Source organism: Phalacrocorax carbo, chromosome 6, assembly GCF_963921805.1.
Source record: "Phalacrocorax carbo chromosome 6, bPhaCar2.1, whole genome shotgun sequence".
NCBI lineage: Eukaryota > Metazoa > Chordata > Aves > Suliformes > Phalacrocoracidae > Phalacrocorax > Phalacrocorax carbo.
This window is the reverse complement of record NC_087518.1, coordinates 15,792,858-15,812,993: the sequence shown is the minus strand read 5'-3', so window position 1 is coordinate 15,812,993 and position 20,136 is coordinate 15,792,858. Positions and strand designations below refer to the sequence as shown.

General features: G+C 37.1%; 1 protein-coding gene across 1 annotated transcript in view; it reads right to left on the bottom strand.

Annotated features, from left to right (window-relative positions):
• Window positions 1-6,831: 6,831 nt before the first annotated feature.
• The window catches only part of ERC2 (ELKS/RAB6-interacting/CAST family member 2), a 535,854-nt gene continuing 522,549 nt past the window's right edge, over window positions 6,832-20,136 (bottom strand). The window contains exon 17 of the mRNA XM_064453879.1: window positions 6,832-9,794. The gene's annotated coding sequence lies outside the window, so the exon portion shown is untranslated. The remainder of the gene's footprint in view (window positions 9,795-20,136) is intronic.

Here is a 20,136-nt window from a genome sequence, read left to right as displayed (position 1 = left end):
CTACATGTATTTCTGTGGAATGATGGAAATGCCAGAGACTAATACCCTATCTGCTTTTCAAGCAAAAGTGCATTTCCAGGCAGTTCCAACATCCTGTGACTTTTTTTTTTTGTGTTTGTTTGTTGTTTTCTTTTTTTGTCAATACAGTATGAAGTTATTGTGAGGGCTGCATTATCATGAGTAGGATATCATGAGGATATTATCTATTTCCATAGAGCTGGTAGTATTTCTTCACTATCCTACACCACCAGCTTGTGTTCCTTAGGAAAATATTTCTAAGCTTTTCAGTATTTTCTTTGTACCTCTCCTCTTTATCAAAAAGGTGCCTTAGTTATAAGTCCCAGCTTGACCCTGTAAAAAAAGGAATATAGAATATACATTGCAAAGGTCACTTAAATAGTTAAAAAGCAGACCTTTTTGGCACTAAGTAGGCAGGGTGCTCCCCTTCAAAATGCTGGACTTCATACTTGCCATTTGCACTGAAATGAATATTGACATCCTGTCCCTGAGACTAGAATAGTTTTGGGGAAAGCATTCCTTGTCTGAAATACCATTTGAGCAGTATTTTATTATACTGTGACCCTGTGAGTATACAATCAGGAGGGACTCCTGGGGTTTATTTCAGCTGATTATGGAACACAGAGCAGAATACAGCCAGTGACCTCTGTAAATGATCACATATTTGACTTTTGGATAAGAAGTCATCTAGTCATAAATGATTTATCTAGAAGATTCTATCTGATCTGAGACTAAGCTTCACACAGCTGCATTAGCAAAGCATGTAACAATTTATAAATTTCACATACTGTAGTACTTTAGAAAATATATTTACATTTTATATTCTTCACATATATCTGGACTGGATTTTGAAAGCTAATTCAAAGTGAAATCAGATTTTTAAAATATTTGTTAAAAAGCCTTTCCTAAAAATCTGGTATTCATTTTAAGATTATATCCTGTATTTAATAGAAATTGTTAATATTGCCTGTGTAGCATAATTACAAAACTGTACTGAGACGTAGCACTCAAAAGAAGTGTCCTTTTCATCTTCATTCCTGTGGTGCAAGTAGGATGTGCATCACATCAAAACTATCTCTTCAGTTGCCATTTTGTTTGTAAAATGGTTTAAGGCAGTGACTTTGAAATGTTTTGAATATGCAAATAGGAAGAAATGTAGCAAAATAAAACCATCTGATTTTTAAAAAATTTGTCCCATTCCCCTGGTGTTTGACCCTTCTGAAAGTTCTAGGCTATCACACATCAAGGCACCATTCCTCTCATATGAATTACTCAATTCAAATATCTCATTTACTTTATTTTCAGACCACAGTTTAATGTCTGTGTTGCTAAGTAATCTAAATTCTTCTCTGAACTTGCTATGGTGTCAAGGTCTAACAAATCAGTTGCAGAAAATGCTCCTTCAGTGCAATTCCTCACTAATCACTCAGAGTTTAACAAACACGCATGTATCACAATTTGTATTTGGAATTTCAAAAGTGAGAGGGAAAAATAATCATTGAGCCAAACTAGTTAGGCAAGTGAACGCTGTAAAAAATATCATTTCTAAACAACCTATTTTAATAATTCCTGCTTTGCCTGATTTTTTGGGACACTAGTGGTGGCAACTTAACATATATTAGGAAAATTTTGTAAGGTTTTCTACCTTGCAGTCTCTATCATGCAAGATACTGATTATATACAAATCCACAGCAAGCAAAGGAAGGAGAGCATTTCCATAGTGCACAGAATAGGACCTTTAAGCAATTCAAATCTGAAGCATGTGTTGCATTTCAGACAGTCTTACCTTACATGCCTCCTGCCTTGTGCAAAGTCCTCTGTGCACCCTCAGAGAAGATGGCAAAGCAGCTGAAGACTCACAGGATTCCTTCAAAAAGAAGTTTGCAAAGACTGCATATGGCACTACTGCATGAGGAAATTTAGAGCTAAAAAATGTGTAAAGCACTGCAGAAAGTAGAAAGATCAGTCCTGTATGCCCCTATGGCTGCAATGGAAAAGAGCAGTGTAGCAGCAAAGCATAAACATTTTAACTGAAATAATTCCCTGCGATGTATGTAGAGAACAGATGTGGACGAGAATTGCTGTGAAAAATCATCAGTATGACCATGAGTATTCACATTACCCCCAAAGCATTTCTAATTGATTTTAGGAGCTAAGTCCTGTAAAAATTTGCTCACGTGAGTAGCAGTTCTTCTGCAAGCTATCTGGCCAATTATAGCCAAAAGTGCCAAGCACTGATATGCCTTACTGGGAGTAGTTCCTTCTGACTCCAGTAGCATTACTCATGGAAACAGGGTGTTACTGCTGCTGTCTGATTTTAAATTCTTAACCTGTTTCAAAGACACTAATGAATATAATGACATTTATAGTCAGATTAGTGAACAGTTCTCTGTATTTTAGCAGAATAACTATATCCAGTGCAGCATGTGTCACATAGAAGGAAGATTGTGAGATATTTCAATTTATTTACCTATGAATTGCAATAACTGATGGTAATCTTGGAGAAAAATTACTCAGGTCTGAAGAAGGGGCTTCCACTGAAATATTCACATGCTTGTGACCAAGAAAAAATTCCTTATCATATGAGCTGGACACGTCTTTTCCTGTAGTTTTCAGACCATGATGTTTTATTGACCAAACTGCTTGCTTTAGACTTAAGCTCATGTTCTCTGAGGAAGTACAAGTGGTAATTATGCAAGTCTTTCCTTCCCTGTCATAGGCAACATTCATGAGGGAGATTTACAACCCTCAGCTTTCAGGTATGGAGACTGGTTGTTTAGTGAGAATAACTCTAACATGGTGAATGTCATCAGAATTGGAACAAATCCTCTAGAAACTGGCTACCTGGACAGCCCTGGGAGTTAGTTATTATGGAGGTTTTTTTTTCCTTTTCTTTTTCCTGTAGTTCAGTTCAATTTTCCCAACTGAAAGATTGGTCAGAATTTATTTTGTTTTAGAAAACAGACTCCTTAGATATAATGCACTTTACTCACTGAGGCAATAACAAATCTGTCTATAGCAAATTAACCTATAGACTGTATGATACTTACTCAATTGTAACAAATACCATGAGATAAGTGACTGTAATGTTGAGACATTATAATGACAGGCTATCTTAAAAGTTGGTAGGAATAGAGTGCTGACCTAGAAACACAGTCAGGACAACTCTAAACAAAATACATTGTAAATGAACTTCAGTAATGAAACCTAAGATACATTTTCTTATCACAGAGCATTCAAAAAGTCAGACAGTTTCTTCATCTGAATTGGACATAGCTCAAATTCTGATATATAGAGGAAATGGTTTGGCCCCATGTTCCTGTAAATGTACACATATGCTCCAGAAATAAGCAAGTGGGGCAAAATCAGAAACTTACTTTTATTCAATAGTCTTTCAGTCCACTTCAGTAAAATTTGGATTAGTCCCTTAATGCAACCCTTATCATGACTGACAACCAATCATGCCTTCACACATTTGGTTGATCGAAGATTAGAGAAGGTACAGAGGGCAGGAGAGTTATGCACGAGGAATATGGCAGGTCCATAATGACCTTAGTGGATTGTAATAAGGATCTTTTCATTAAAACAAAATTGAAAAAAATCCAAAACTGTAAGAGCGCCAAGGCAGATCTGTGTTCTCTTTTGGCCTGTGTTAACCTCTACCCAAAATCTGGCCATTTAAAAAAATGTACTTCAGCTGGTTTTCTTTATTTTTAGAAGTTTAAAATTAAATATAAAGCCCATAATAAAATGCATGTGAGGACACAAATCAATAGACTTGAGACCTATGTTAAGAACTACCCAGCCATATAGGTCTTCATTAACAAGGGTGTTCTCATGAAATTCAGAAAATGCTCTTATTCGCTTGTACGCATGTTGTTGTTCATGATATTATTTATTTCTATGGCAACCAAAGCAGTAAATACAGCAATATTAGACAAAAATAATCAAGAACAAAAACTTATTGCAAAAGAAGACAACTAAGAGCCAAAACAGAGGTGTTTAGATGATGCTGTAATTTGCTATAATAACTGTTTAGCCGCATATTTGCAAGCCCTGGATAACTCACTTATGAGTAATGCATTTGTCCAAATTACATTCAAATAAAAAATAGTTACCATGCTACATTATCATGCACTCTGCACAGATATTTCCTTTCTATTGATTTTCCCACAACAAGAAGACTTCTTACTGAGCTCAGGTTAACTGTGGATTGGTGCTTTTTTCTCTTGTGCAGCCTTTCAAAAGTTGGTGAGGTGATATGGAACCACACATCATCAGTCCTTGAGCTATCTAACTTCCTTGTGCAGCCTCCCAATCACCTCTCCGCTGTCTGCTCCATCTGGAGGGAGCTGGCAGCTCTCCTCCAGCCCTGCCTCCCTAAGCGCAAGGCAGCCTGCAGCTGCCAGAACATCTGCCGTCTCCTGGCCTCGCTGGGGTGAGTACCAAAAGCACGGCCTTTTTAAAGTTGGATAGTTGCCCCCATTAGAAACTGGATGAGTTCAAAGTTCTTGGATTTGTCCTGAGACTTGTAGCTACATGGGAATATATGGTATAGCTATCTGTAACACAAATTCAAATGCACATTTCAAAGGGGTACATGTGTTGTCTTTAGGATGGGCTGGCATTTTGCCTGCTCTTCCCTTGTGTCTCCGGTGATCTGGCTTTAGAGTAATCTCATTCTGAAAGCAGAGTCATTTTGAAGAGCAAAAAGTGGAAGGAATGTAAAACCAAACAAATCAGTCCTTGATTTGGCAATTGCATCCATCAAAGGTAGACTTCTCAATGGGACTACTGCTGCATCAGTACCTCCAGGCCATACAAAATCTGTAGTGATGGGTTCTGGGCTACTCCTGGTGAAGGCAGAGGTTGCCTGTTGTTTGAAATAGTCCATCTGAAAAAGAGGTGTCTTGTTTGAAAAGGGAGGAGCATAAAATAATGTCACTCTCATATCACAGGAGGAAGATCTGTACAGCAGCCCTGTGCAGGAGCCCCACAGCAGCTGTCCTTTTCATATATGGGTCAAATCATGCCCTGGTGACAGGCAGGGCTCCCACTGACTTCATAACAGGAAATGTATTACTTATTTAGAGCTGATTTGGCTTTATTTAGTATGATTTAATACATCAGTTATTACAAGTTTTGTGTTTTGGAGAAGCAATATCAACAGGTGAAATACAGTCATGCTGTTCTTTGACCCTCTGCTTTGTACTTTCTGACAGGTACATCCTGCACAGGGCAGGATGCCACATGTGTAATTAGTGTGGCTCTTTCAGGATCAAATCCTGGACCTGGAGAACAGTGTGGACAACCAGGAGATGCAGTAGGTGTTCTGCGGTTGGCTTTATGCAACTCATGCTGGCACAGAGATGTTTGTGGCTCTCATAGTGTGTCTGAATTGACATGTTGTCTTGAAATGCAAGCTGTCACGTGGCTTCATCCCCTGAATGTCCCCCACTGCTTATAAGTTTGCTTGCCCAAACCTCAAGCTACTTTGGCTTAAGTCCGGAGTGAACAAGCAGGCTCTCTTAGGAAGAAAATTCAAGCTTGGGAGAGGTTGACTCATACTCCGGCTCTCTCCTATAGGGCTGGGGGAGCTCTTAACTGTATGAACTCAAAGTTAACTTGAGGTGAGATGTTCCTGCAGCCAGAGCTGCCCCCTGGGGATCTCCCCTCCCCTGAGGCACCCAGCAGACACACTGGTCCTGCCTCTTCCCCAGGGGCCCTCACAGCCGCTTTTACAGAAGAAAGAGGGGATTCCTTGCTGAAAACAATCTTACAGAAAATGGGGCTCAAGAGCCTTTTACAATTTCCCCAAATCCGATGCCGTCATCCGGTATGTGCTTAGTACGATGCATTGGCACGTACTGTCTCCTCCACTGCGCAGGGAGGCAGGAGCTGCCTTTAAAGCAGGAAGTGATTAATGCTGAAAATAGAGTAAAAAATATGTGTTTCTAATGGAGAGGAATGGAGAGTCCCTTAATACGGGCACTGCCTGAATACAGAACAAGACCATTCTGAAAAATTGTGCAGATCTGGAAAGAAGATAGAAGCAATTGCTACTCAACTTATAATATTACAACTCAAAGCTAAGTAGGCGTAAGTAGAATACACAATAAATGTATATCTAGCTGTAGTTAAAAGTGAAACTTAATATCCTATGTTAGTACATAGTACTCTCTTACCAAGAAAACCAATTTATAGGTAAAGAAACAGAGCTTAAAACTAAGAGACTGTGTGTTTTTAAATAACCCAAGTAAAATGCATACTTACTTACCTTTTATTCTCCTGCTGTGTGTGCCCTGAGCTGGTCCAGGGAGTTCTATGAGGTAAGAAATTCCTGTTCAACAAAAGTTCCTTTTCTAAAAAAAGTGAACATAATGGAAACGGGGAACCACTTACCAGGCAGCTGAAGAAGGAGCTGACTGTGCAGAGAATTTCACACCTTATGGCTTTTGGTCAGTAAAGTACATAAACAAAATGTAATTTTCTATGCAATTACACAGGGTCACACAAGAATATTATGTTTTAGAAACCCACTCAAAAGCATATTGCTCTGTAAGAGCCCAATCCGGAAAATGGTTCCTCACTTTAGTAAAGTTGCTCGTAAGCATTTCTGGGAACAGGGCCTAGCAGACATTTTCCTTTTTATGCTTCCTTAAACAGTTTATGTGATAGTAACAACAGGAAGATAAATTACTTTGAATGGTAGCAATTAGAGAAATAAGGAGTGCAATAGATTTACCATGTGGAAAACATCTCTCACACATTTTCCTACAGTCATTAAACCTACTTGTAATGACACAACACTGATTTCAGAAAGAAACAGAGTTTATTTGATGAATATAAACAAGCTGATCAACACTAAATACTTCCCATACACATGATAACAATGTTATGAACTCGAAATACCTTAGTACTTTACACTTCTACTAGACATTAAATTACAATGACTGTCTACTACATGCCCACTGGTTATTTCTAGGAATTCCTTAGTTTCATATCAATGTCCTTAATCACATATCAATATCACAATCCAGAACATGCCACTCACTTGAAAAAATTATTACAAGAAGCACTATCAAATGAGGATCTAAGGTAAATAGGGAATACTGACCCATTGCTGCAGTACATCACATTCAAACGTCACCCTACACACAAAAAAAAACCATTGCAGATATAGTTTGTGTCAACACATCTGAGGTCTTTTCATAAACACTGTTTAAAAAGTAAATTGAAACCCACTTTCAAATGAAAGTCAATGTGCAGGTACGTGCATACTGGATACACAAAATTCATTAAATACAAAATTCATACTGTACACTTAAATGAAAGAAAGAATGTGCAGTACAAGACTGATCTCACATTAAAATAATAATCATTATCTTAAATGTTAACCAAAAGTTGGTTTGCTTCTTTACACTTAGAGGGGGAAAAAAACCTACCAAACATTGCTCAAATAAAATATTTCCCAACATCACAGTGTTTATTGTAAACCCCGAGATTCTATTTTAGTATATGAAAAGATTTTCTCCAAACATCATAGAGTATCACATGAAATGAAAAGAAAAAAAAAAAAAAAGAAAAAAGCAATGTTAGACAAAATTGTTCTCTTTAGGGGCTAACTTGTAGGCCCTAATAGAAGTTTAGATCAATACTCTTACAATATGAGTGGAGCAAAAATGCCCCTAAAATAATATCTGTGACAAAATTGGCACATACATATAAATATCTAACTATACAGCTTTGTATCTGTGACCCTATTTCCCCCTAGTTTATTTCCTACTTCAAGTATTCAGTTGCAGAGTTAAGGTAAAGACCTGATTGTAAGAGACACAGACGATTGTCCCCTACTGCGACAACAAATTTGTCATGAGAAACTAGTTTTGTTGTCTGAGTTTCCAAGTGCAACATTTGTCATATGTGCTAAATATACTCCCAAAAGCTTTGCTGTTTCAAAAACAAAGATCTAAAATGTCATTGATAGTTAAAGGACAAACTTTTTAAACATGAATGAAATTTGGATTATCTAAGCTATACTAATTCTATACATTTTACTCTATTTATTGAAGACAGTAGCATCCAGCAGGACTCCTGCTCAAATAAATTGCTCTTTGATTGCACCAAGAATTATGGTACAAATAAATAAAATATCATCTCTAGACAATAATTTTAAAGGGGTTACTATGTATGGCTCATGTAGGATGTTTAGGGTTAATTGCACCACAGGTTCAAAAAATAATTTTTCTAAATTCAGTGCAAGACTTTAGGAGTATCCATTTAGATTTATCTTTTTTACAGCAGCAAAGAAAAACTACTAAGGATTAAGGCCACCCATGCTTAAATTTATTGTTTGTCCTTTAAAAATGCAGATATTCTATTTCAACTCCCATCAGCATGGAAGCATTTCTTCCATGGACAAAAAGATTCCCCAATAAAACAGCCAACCATTTGCATGTTTGCCAGACTGACTGAAAATGTTCATGGAGTCATAAGGATCCTCTCCTTGAGAAGTGGTAGAGATTTGACTCTCTAATATCAGTTATATTCTGTCACTGAACGTAATGAATTCACATTTCTATTTTTCCTTGCATGTGCTTTACATTTATTTTACTAGATACATTTTGTTGAATCAAACAGCCTTTAAGTGCTATTTGTTCATTGGTATTTTCTTCTTTAACAGCTAAGATTTGTTGGGATCCATGTTGGAGACTGTTTTTCAATGTAGAAAACAATAACAAACAGTTCCTCATTTACAGGAGACCTAGTGCATACACTGTATTCACAGCAACCTTATCTTTATAATTATTTTATTTAAGAGTCCCAGCTTTTATTGTTGAAAACCTTTATGCATTTGGATGGTAAAAGGTTGATAAATCCTTGTGTATATGCCCATATATATACATACATATGTATTTATATACGCCTCAAGCTTTTACCATCCAGGAATAGATACATCTTGTATATAATCGTATATTTATGCTCAAATTAGATGTCCTATGCATTGTCAGAGACACACACCATATTTTCATAAAGCTAATCTTTGTCATCAATTATAAGTACCAAAAATTGATTTCATTTCCAACCTGGCCCAGAGCTTAATACCTGTTATACTATAAATGTTTTTTGGGTTTTGTTTTGGGTTTCTTTGTAATTACTATTATTTTATCAGTAGATATAAGAAAACAGAGGAGGGTAAAGGCTTGGTTTTCATTTTTTTGGAATAGCCCACATCTAACTGGGGTAAGATTAATGCCAACACCCTTATATAGCATTTTACTAATACCTCTTTGATAATCTAGTGCAATAGAAGTGATACTTTAGAACAGACTAGGTAAAATCACCAAATGCAGATACCACACCTAAGAGAATCTGAATTACTTACTGAAATCAATATCAATTTACCAAAAGTTAGTTAAATAACCTCTTTAACTCAACTTCATTAAACAATAATATTCTGAACCGATAGTTTCTTTATGAAAACAGAATAACTTGCAAGACCCACTGAAGACAGAAATGAAGTTCTTGTAACTTCTGCTTTAGTCTCCTTCATCATTTTCCAAAGTATCTAATTTCATAGTAGACTACAAAAAATAATGGAGAAAATGCCAATTAATGCAGCATTTCACTAGATATCAACCTTAACATTCATTTTCTGCATCTGTGATCTTCTCCAGGATATCATGGTCATGTCTGGAGATCCAATGCAATAGATTATCATTGTTACCTTCCAGTGCTACTATATTTTCTTCCTCTTTCACTAGTTCCTCTGACAACTGTAAGAAGAGAAAAAAATATTCCAATTAGTAATGTGATTGAAGCATACAAAACATCCTAGTTCTCATCTAATCAAGCTTCTCATAGACATCAGTGGACATATTCTAGGGACTACAGATTGAGGATTTAAATTCTATTTGAACCCACCTATTATGTTCATAGGGTGCCAATTAGTTTTACAGCTGATTTGTATGACAAGATTCCCCCTAAATGGGAAAGATCTTAAATTCCAAAGATGTGAAATTCTATTGTGCTTTTGATTCTGTAAACGGAGAGTTTTCTGCTTGTATATATAAGCACAGTAGCTTTGAAGTGGAAATGCTATCAGTAAAACTAAATATTTTTATTTGGAAACCAAAGGAATCATCCATTTATTTTCACTCAGTTCCATGGCAGGTGGGAGTATGTAATACCTCTTCCCCAGAACTGAAAGTACTGAAAGCAACATTCTATTGCATTATTTTAAGCACTTTAAGTCCACTTTAATTTACAAAACAGTGGAGAAAGACTTTATGGACACAAGAACCTCAGATTTATAAAAGTTAAAATATAGAACAATCTCTTATGAGTTCTTCAGCCATGCAGCCACTAATCATGTTGCTCTTCATGGCTTGGCTAGTATTGCTGAAATCCAAGGGACTAAGAGAGGTAAGCGGTGTAAGCCCCAGTCAGTCCATGGAGAGAGTCTCCCAGCTTTTCATGGGCTTTTAATGAAGCTCTGTGTCTGATTGTAAGTGACTACAGAGTGAGCTCTGAATGATTTTTATTGTTACGCTAGTTCTGTTGCAAGCAAGTGGCACAGTATTCTTGAACAGAGAGCACTGAATTCATCTTATTCACATTATCTGTATATCAGATGAGTGGGAGGAATTAAATGATTCCTTTACAGGGCAGTTGTTCATTTATCTACTGACTTTGTTTCTAGAAAAGTGGAAATACATTATGTATGGTATTCTCCATTATTGACCTTGCATTTAGTTAACCTTAGAAGTTTCCAAAACATGCAATTTTATGAAAAAGAAATTGCCATAAAATGCTTACACTTTTGTATACAGCTGAAAAATTGTCATTTTGTAAATAGAACTAGTTGACTAAAATGCCCTTTTAAATTCTAGAAGCTAATATTTATCACAGTAATTATGCTGTGAGTAAAGTGAAACACTGTTTACATAATAAACTTGAAAATTATTTTAAATCCCTATTTTCATGTTCAAGTCTGTGTGGCAAGTACGTATAACAGTTTATATAATACAAACTTAGATGAGTAGTTTTACTTCTCCAATGGGAGGTTGATACAATTCTTCTGGTTAAAGCACTTAGGGACTAATCCAAAGCCCACTGAAATGTGGAAAGGTTCCCACTGATTTTAACAGGTTTTGGATCTGGCCCTTGAATGGAGGAAAAATGACTTCTGCAGAGCTGGAAAGCCAGGGAGTTCCTAAAGTAGATCATGTTACTATTTCTGGCACATAAAATCTTTGCAAACTTTTTATGAAAACTGTAAGTCAGAGCATGCGTTATGTTTCATGAACTGCACATAGCTCCAATTCTTTTGCGTGTTGAGTATTTCTTCATCATCATTCAAAGAGATATATAGGCATAGGAAGCACTCATATAAATTAATGAGTAGAGTATATTCCAGAAACTGTGTCAAAAAATATCTGTATTTTTTAACAGGTTCGCTAAAACATAATCACAGCAAATCTTCAATATACTTGTTATTTTACAAGCTGAAGTTCCTTTGCTATTAACACTCATTTATACTCTTAAAAATAAGAACCCAGAATAAAGTGCCCAATCTGAGGAATAGTAACAAATCACAAAATACAATCTCTCTCCGGCTTGCTCCCCAAACTTTCATTGGTGTTTTAGTATCGAATGAAACCCCTTAATATACCCCACCCGCTTAATCAACCCACCCATTCATCAGGAAACCATATATGTATTGGAAGTGTAACAAAAACTTGCTCACCACAGATAGGAAATGCAAAGTATTTCTCAAGTAAGCCAAATAAATATATAAAAGGATATTGCTGTCAAATACCAACTGAGGTTTAGTAAATTAAATTTATATTTGTTTCTTCAATGCTTTACTTGGTATAGGTCACTGAACCTCTAAAAAGAAATAAAATTTGGTGACATACATTGGGCCTGAGATTCAGCAGTGCTCCAGCTGAAATTAATGTCTTATGAGTTTGGCACCTCTGACAGTCCGTTAGATACCAGTCAATGAAAACAGCAGAAGGATGTGAAGATATAAAAGTGTAGTAGCCCACAAATATTTGTTCAGATTGTTTTTCCTTTGGATAAAGACACCTGCCTGATTACTACATTTTGCCTCCAATCCTTTCCTCTCAGCGGTGATTTGCAGAAACAAGCTGGAGAGGGTGGGTAAACACAAAGGGGTTAAAGGGGAAACTGTTTAATAACAGTAGTAAAATGCAGGCTATTTTTGACATCTGGGTTAATGTCCATTATGCTCCATATGCTTTCCAAATGTTTGCAACAAGCACCCAGATACAAAAACAGATACCCATTCACATAGGCTTAAATTGCTCTCTCCTAACCTGTTACACATGGTACCTACATAAAAGGCCAACAACTGATATGGTAATTACTGAGTCAGAAAGAGAGGGAATAGCCACTTTATTGAAGGGAATTGGTATCTGACCAAATGTTAGTAGAGAGGATATCATTAATGAAAACCTGTTAGGGCTATTTCTGCTTCTTAGTTCATGACAAGGCATCTGCATTATAATGTGACATCTTTTAAAAAGCTGTCAGGATGGATTCCTCAGTTTCCTTCTCTAGACTCAGTCATCATTACTGCAATCAGAGTACCAACTAACGACGGGAAATTATTTAATTTTCTGGAAACAAGTAACTAGACTGAAAAGTAGTATTTAAAAAATAAGGCTATAACTCATAAAGTCTTTCTTAGATGACCTCCTGGAACACAGTTGTGCCTCTTGCAAGAACAAAATCTAAATAACATGAATAAAAGAAAATACATTCTCAAGTTTTACTTTTGTCTGTGCAAAACCATGAAAAGAAAGGTTGGACTAGATGATCCCTGAGGTCCCTTCCAACCTGGGATTCTGTGATTAACTAAGACAAAACCCTGGCACGGTACTGTTTGAATTCTGTTCCCGCCACTAGCTTATTGTATCACTAAGGAAAAAGTGTCATTTTTCTGTGCCTAACTTGCTCTTCACTATGGTAGGGATAACATCAGGCTCCTCACAGGAATTTGCAAGGCTTAATGTTTGTAATGTGCCTTAATAGTATCGGATGAGTACTTGGCTAAGTATTACTATTTTTCAGTTTCTGCATTTGATTAAAACTGAAATAACATAGTAAAAATTAAATTAATATATTAAGTTACAAGTAAAGAGCAAGCATGTGGTTTGTGGAGCTACTTGTAACACTTCTAACATGAACGTGTATTACAGACTAGGTGATTCCCAAGGTCTGTAATGACATGTACCATGTGGGCATAACTTAACAACTGCAGAATCCCCCCAGATGTTTGATTCAGCCAGTAAATCTGTTTGTGGCTTCTGTACAAGCCCAGGGCTCGGACCAGTGGGAGCACTGTGGGCTGCTTTTCCCCTGCCCCTGAAGTGCAGTTGCAAACATGATCGCAGTTCAGATATTTGCAACTCAGCACAAGAAACAATATTAGGTAGCACAGACTGGAGTGCTCGCCGCTATATAGTTCCCTTAACATAGGATATGAAAACGGCATGATATATATTTGAACTTCTCTGTCACTACAGTCCCAAAGATAAATACCCTTTTTGCCTCTTCTTCGAGGCCTGACTCTCACAGAAAGAATGAAAACCCACCCCTCACTTTCTAGAGAATACAGTAACCTGTTAAAGCCTGTTATACTGATGTGAAAATCTGTAGCAAGGAGGGCCAAGAAGAGAAATAATTAAGACACAAAGTTGTATCCAACCTACGTAGAAAACTTTCAATGCTGAGATGCCAGAGACACCTAAGACACTTGTTGAGCTGAGTGAAAAGGTAAAATCTAGTTTAAATTTATAGCATTCCTTCAGTGTCCCTCTAGGAGTTTGGCTTTTTGCCAGTGTTCCTTGTTAAAAATTTGTTAAACGTGTTTGGCATTAATGCAAACACAAAGTGCTCATTTGTTACAAATTCTATTGGAATGCATTCATTTAAGGCAATGAAGTAGTTACCAGAAAAGAAAAAATGTTCATTAAGTACATTTTAAAAATACAATGATGTATGCGGTGCATAACTATGGCGCCCCAGTGGCTATATAAATATCTGACAGAATAACCACAAGTTGTGTTTGGTTTGAAATTGGAATCTTTTAAACATAACCGATAGAACAAAAACTGGTTTTGTTTGTTGTCAAAACTGATGTTAGCCTTTCTTGTTTAGAACTAGTTAAAATAACCAAAGTTTTGGCATACAATTTCTTACATCTCAAATCAATAAAGCCCACAGGTTAAAGTAATGCTAAAGGAAGTTTCTTGATTCAAATGGTAAGTGCAGCACTGCACATTATCTGGAGAGCACTGAACACAGAAAGTAAACACACTGCTTGGAGGAGAACAAATTTTAGTCATTCTTAAAAACTCCACTTAAGGAAATGTTACCTGGGAGATCTGCAACTGTCTGACAACATTCAGGTATACCTACGCAAAGGTATCCTGCTCCTGTCTTAATGCACTAATCCTTTCAAAAAATAAATAGCTCAAACCTAGTTTACAAAATCCCAATAACAAATCTCTCTTTTATAATAACATGAAATGTCCCTGATATGATGACTCTTGATTTTGAATAAGCAATTCTGAGGTATATTTCTTAGAGGCTAGAAAATATCTGCTTAGCTACACTGTAAAGGTAGAACCATTTTTCTTTTTACTTTTTCAATGATTTATAGTTACTTAAAGCTTAAAAGTGGTAAATACATCAGTAGAATATATTTTAAAAGAAAGATCCAGAAACTGTGTGATTTAACTAAATACTGAAAGGTTCACAAAAACCATCAGTATTAAAAGTTATTTATAAAGACAAAATTAACTTTGTTCCAATTCTGGCAAAGAAATTATTTATCCCATTTGTTGCTACTTATGTTGTAAATTCATTATACAGTAAACTTCAGAAGGGTCTGCAGCTGGTGGTAGAATCACTGCATGACTGTGATGAACTTTCCATATTGCTGTAATGCCAGGATTGTTAATCTGAGTTAGGGATAAAAGCGGTACCATTGGGATGAATAAAGCCAAATGGATTCAAGCCCTCTAGAGAGTGAGAGTCCTTGAGAACTACTGTACAATTATATGATAAAATTAGATGTAGTTTATGAAGCTTGAGACTATTTGGACAAGGATGTCTTCTCTACTGGGAATGTTTATAAATCAAAATTGGACAAGTGGTATATGAATTGAAAGACAGTTTTTTGTTGTTTTTTTTTTAATAGACACTTTCTTTTCATAAAACAAGTCTAGTCCAAATCAAAGCTCTTCAGAAATATGAGAAAACTCAGCATGCATTCCTCAATCTGTCACTTTCACACTGTATGAAAAAGAGGGTTATGGGAAATGTTAAGGATGGCTTCAGACCACCACTCTTCAATGGGCTGAGCTGGAGAATATTGAAGATGATGGAAGAACTTCCATCAACTCCAGCGGACCTGAGAGCCACTCACAGAGGCAGCACTGACGCAGCAACATAGGGCATGGAGTTCTTTGTCAAGACATTTATAACTTCCTTACAATGCAGCATGTGAGACCATTAAGAGGGTTTTTTTTCTTACATAAATAAACAGAAGTGACAAATAAAGAAGAGTTCTTGGGTAAGTTGTTCAAACAACAAGAGTTCCCAATATGATCCTAAAAACTGTCAATAGCAGAGATTACTTAATGAAATTTGAAGGAGCCTTTTTCATCCTTACTGATGTGGAATGCCATTTATTCTCATGCTAGGGACTAATTAGGGGCCTTTTTTGAAGATCAAGGTTTTGCGATCTCTGCCTCTTAATAACATGGTTTGCCTGTCTGCCACCTGGGAAAAGGCAAGGCACTCTCTCTAACTCCTGAACAGCAGGCACTGCCTTAGGCCATTGCAAGTGCAGGCAGGAAACTGATCCTGCCTTTTCAGTCGTTTAACCCATTCACTGCCAGCCCTCCACAAGCCCACTCAAAGTCCTGTATAGGCAGTGACCAATCCAGTGAGAAAGCATTAATTTAATATAACAAAAAATCGTGATGCTGGAAATCTGACATTAAGGGCAAAACTATTGTATTGGTGTAGTGATAAAGATGCCATCAGAAACCATGCTGTATTTGGACTGAATGCATGTGGCAATACTTGCTGCACATCCACATACCACTTGCTGTGCTCCAAGCAGACAGACAGTTCATGCTTCTGGGAAAAGAAGTGGTTAAATAAAAGCTGTGTCAAGCCCCCAGTCTAATAAGTCATCTTATTAGGAAGTTGTGATGCCCTGTTTGCCCTAGCCTGTGGCTTGTCTGCTCCACTGAAAGGTCTCCTGCTGGGACCTTTGTGGCATTATATGAGGTAGAGAAGGCTGCTGCAATATATGAGCCTTGGTTTTGAGCAGCCAAAACAGCAGGAGAACTAAGCTGCAAAGAATTAAACATGTAACAACTTTGTAAAAGTACAGACAGTGATTGAGGTTGGCCCTTTTGCTGTTGACACATTCTGGCCCCTGTAGGTTGTGGTCACTAAGCCCATTAGAGTTGCAGTGTGGCAACATCTAGTTCAGCAAGTTCAATGTGTTTCTGTTTTATTTCTAAATACTGGACGCAAGCTGGCAGTGATAGGAGAGCGGAATATGGCACCAGAAATATGTCATAAACACAGTCGTCATTGTCAGGAGTGTGAAATTACTTTTCAAACTATTTATTTTTGGCAGATGGAGGTTGGGTGTATTTTTGCATTTTGCTAACAGAAATTTAATTGCAACTTGCTGCATGCTTTGTTTAATTCAAATGAAAAAGGAAACCTCAAGATGCTGTTTTCTCTTAAAAGAGAAAATTTTCACTGGATACAGAAATCTTTTGCTAGAAATTCATTGCAAAATGAAAACAGAGAAAACAAACCCACTAAAATCTCAGCTGGGATAAATTTCACTTATGAGCATCCACTTATTTAAATCAACACTCCCCACTGTTCTTATTTTTTCATTTCTTTAAGATAAAACATATATTTAAATCAGATTTTTAAAAAATGGATTGTGAAATAGACAAGAAAGATTAATTAAATTAATGAAAGGAGATATTACTGATATAACTGAGGGGTAGATTTAAATTATAAACCCTAATTTGAGATATAAATCGGAAGAATACGCCTTCCTGTCTCCCTAAGGACTACACTTTTTTCAGGGGACAGTGCAAGGTGCCTATTGCACGTTGATGAGGATGCTTGGAGACATGCCCTGAGCTCTGAAGGTTCTGTTTGCCTTTCAAAACTGCATTGTGGTCCCACGTTTTGTAAATCCCTGCAGATTCATCACTGCCAGGAGTTACCAGGCTGTAAATATGGAGCAAATGATGAGTTGGCTGAACGCTCATGTACCTGAAACATTTGTCTCTCTCAAGTCTGTTACGTGTTGCTGCTGCCCTCATTCCTGAATGAGCTAAAGCTTATGTAAGAGGTTAAATGTGCAGAGAATGATAAAGACAGGTCACAGCTGAAGGAGGGAAGGGGTTGGCAATCTTTTGTTCTTTTTGTCCACAGGCATCTCCCTGGTGCCCTCCCCTGTTTCTTCATGGGTGAGGTAACAGGGTTTTTGCTCAGGTGTAGTCATCCTTTGGGTGCACCCAGCTCACCGCTGCTGGCAGCGCTGCTGAGGGCTCAGTAAGCGCCCGCTTGCTGATCCACAGAAATGACTGGCCACTCCTTTTGGAGGGACAAAAATTATGTCAAAGGCAAAGCACATTCTTTCTCTGTCCACCAGTGATGAGGGAGTGTTTCTTTTCTGTTCTTAGGAGTTCACCTGAACCAAGAAAGGTCATAGCTGTGGCTTTTCTCTGGATGAGGGGAATCTCTAGAATTTGTAGGACTTATTTTTTTCTGTCATCTTTTTAGATTTGCTAATAGTTTGGGACTAGAAGGAAATTCTTAAAATCTCACACATATTTGTCTGGTTGTAGGGAGTATGACTTGGTTTTCACCTCATGCATCCTACCAGAGTCAGTCAATATTTAATAGCTAAAATTGGCTGGCTGTTGTGCTTGGATAGCTCTAGTTACTGTGGCTGTCACCACACTGTGTTGTTAGAAGCATATTGGTTACTAGATGTTGTACCAGAGTAAATACTAATAAATTTGGTGGTTGTGGTGAGGAAGTTTAATCCAAAAACATTCCAGCCAACAAGCAGGCATACAAGAGCTGTACTCCTTCTTTTGAAGTACCCAAAGGCTGGATGGAGCCAGGAGGAAGAGAGGTGGTAAGGGCTGAGTGCAGGTTTGAGGTACTTCATGTGTGGGCCTATTTCTTCCTTTAGGAAAAGGCTGGATTCTTGGCTAGAGAGGACAAGTCTTCTTGGAAGTGCTGGGCATACCATGGTGTCCTTAGGGCAGACAACTCCAGTAAATTGGCAGAAGTTTGCTGGGATTATCTTTTTCTTAACCAAATAATAATAAGAAAATTAATAAAGATGCACCTAATGGCTTGTGTCTACTTTTCCAATCACCTCAGATTGCTTATCTTCTAAAGCTGAGAATAAATTAATGAGCTTCAGAGTATCGCTCTGTGGATCTGAATATTTGTATCAACAGCTGTATGTCCCTATCTATACTTCATAATTTAGGTAAACCATGCCATGCCATTTCATTAGTTTGTTCTGCTAGTTAATAGCCCTGTACTCTTTAAAGCTATCCTATCATTTATATTTAAATACTAATTGAGCTGTGGAGGGCATTATGAGGTATGCTGATTGCTTTAATAATAATATAAAAGAAATCTATATGCCAAAGGATAGCTTAGAGTTTTGTTATATACCAAAAGCCTGTTTCATGGTACATGAGAGAAACCTTCATCTTCCTCCCCAGGCAAATGAGCCTAAATATTTTTTATGTGGTTCATGATATGAACCTACTTACAAAAGTGAAGTGTGATATTTACAGTTGCATCTTTTAATGTCAAGAAGAAAGAGATACAACTAAGGAAAGTGTCAGTAGGTTTGGTCTATTTGAAGTAAGAGCAATGCTGGATCCACTTAAAACTCCTCGAACTGCTAAAGCATTACAATGACTGTGTGTGGCAGTGTGAACATGACCATACATGCTCAGCAGCTACTTATTTTTTAAATACCCATCCAAACAACACGCAGCATTTTGAAATCTAACTTGTGTGGTCTAATTATGCAATAATTTTTATACTTTAGGCCCCAATATTATGAGCTTCTCCACAATTACGGGTCTGCCCACGCATTTCTCAGTGCATGATAGGGAAGACTTAGGGACCAGTTCTGGTAAGCATATAAACATATGTTTTAATTTTTACTCTGAGACTTAAATGCGCATCTAACATTAAGAGAATGCTTAAAAGTCTATCATGAAAGGGACCTTACAGGCTCTCCTTTCACTAAGGGCATGCATATAATAAGCCATGCAGATCAAAGACCCACAGTTATCAGCATACTAATGACTATTGCGTAAAGGGAAATAATAAAATAGCAATAAGCAACTTGTTTAAGCAAAATCTTGCTCCCTCCTCAATCTCCAAACACCATCTTTTTCACCATTTATGAACTCAAAATCATGCAAGTGTGTAAGAATTAGCGAGATCAGAGGCTTAGATTGCAAGATTTCCAGAGGATATACTCAGTCCTTCCGTGCAAGTGTGAAATGACAGGTAAACATATACAACTAAAAATGTGAACTTCATTATGCAATCATGCAAAATTAAAAGGCTAATGTTTTCTACTTGACGCATTTATAAAAAATTGATGCATTGCAATTAAATTGTGTTTAGCAATACAAGATTAGTAAATTTGTGAGCAAAAATAATCACTACAATCCATCATTAATCACAGCTTACACTGAATAGTATTTTTTTCTAGAGAACACCTATGTCCCTATGACCATTTTAATTCCCCTCTCAATCTTCAATTCCAACTGTGCACAGACCTTCTCTATTTTTTCTCTATTTTTCTGCTCACTTAAGTTTTATTTCTCCCCACTCTTTTTTATTCCTTTCTCTGCAGTAGCGCGCTTACCACTCTGTCAGCCTCGGTTGCCAATCTCTGACCAACTCATTGCTGAGTATATTGGACTATAGCTGGAAATTGTGTGATATCATCACTGTCTACTTTACCTGCATATTGCAGTTCTG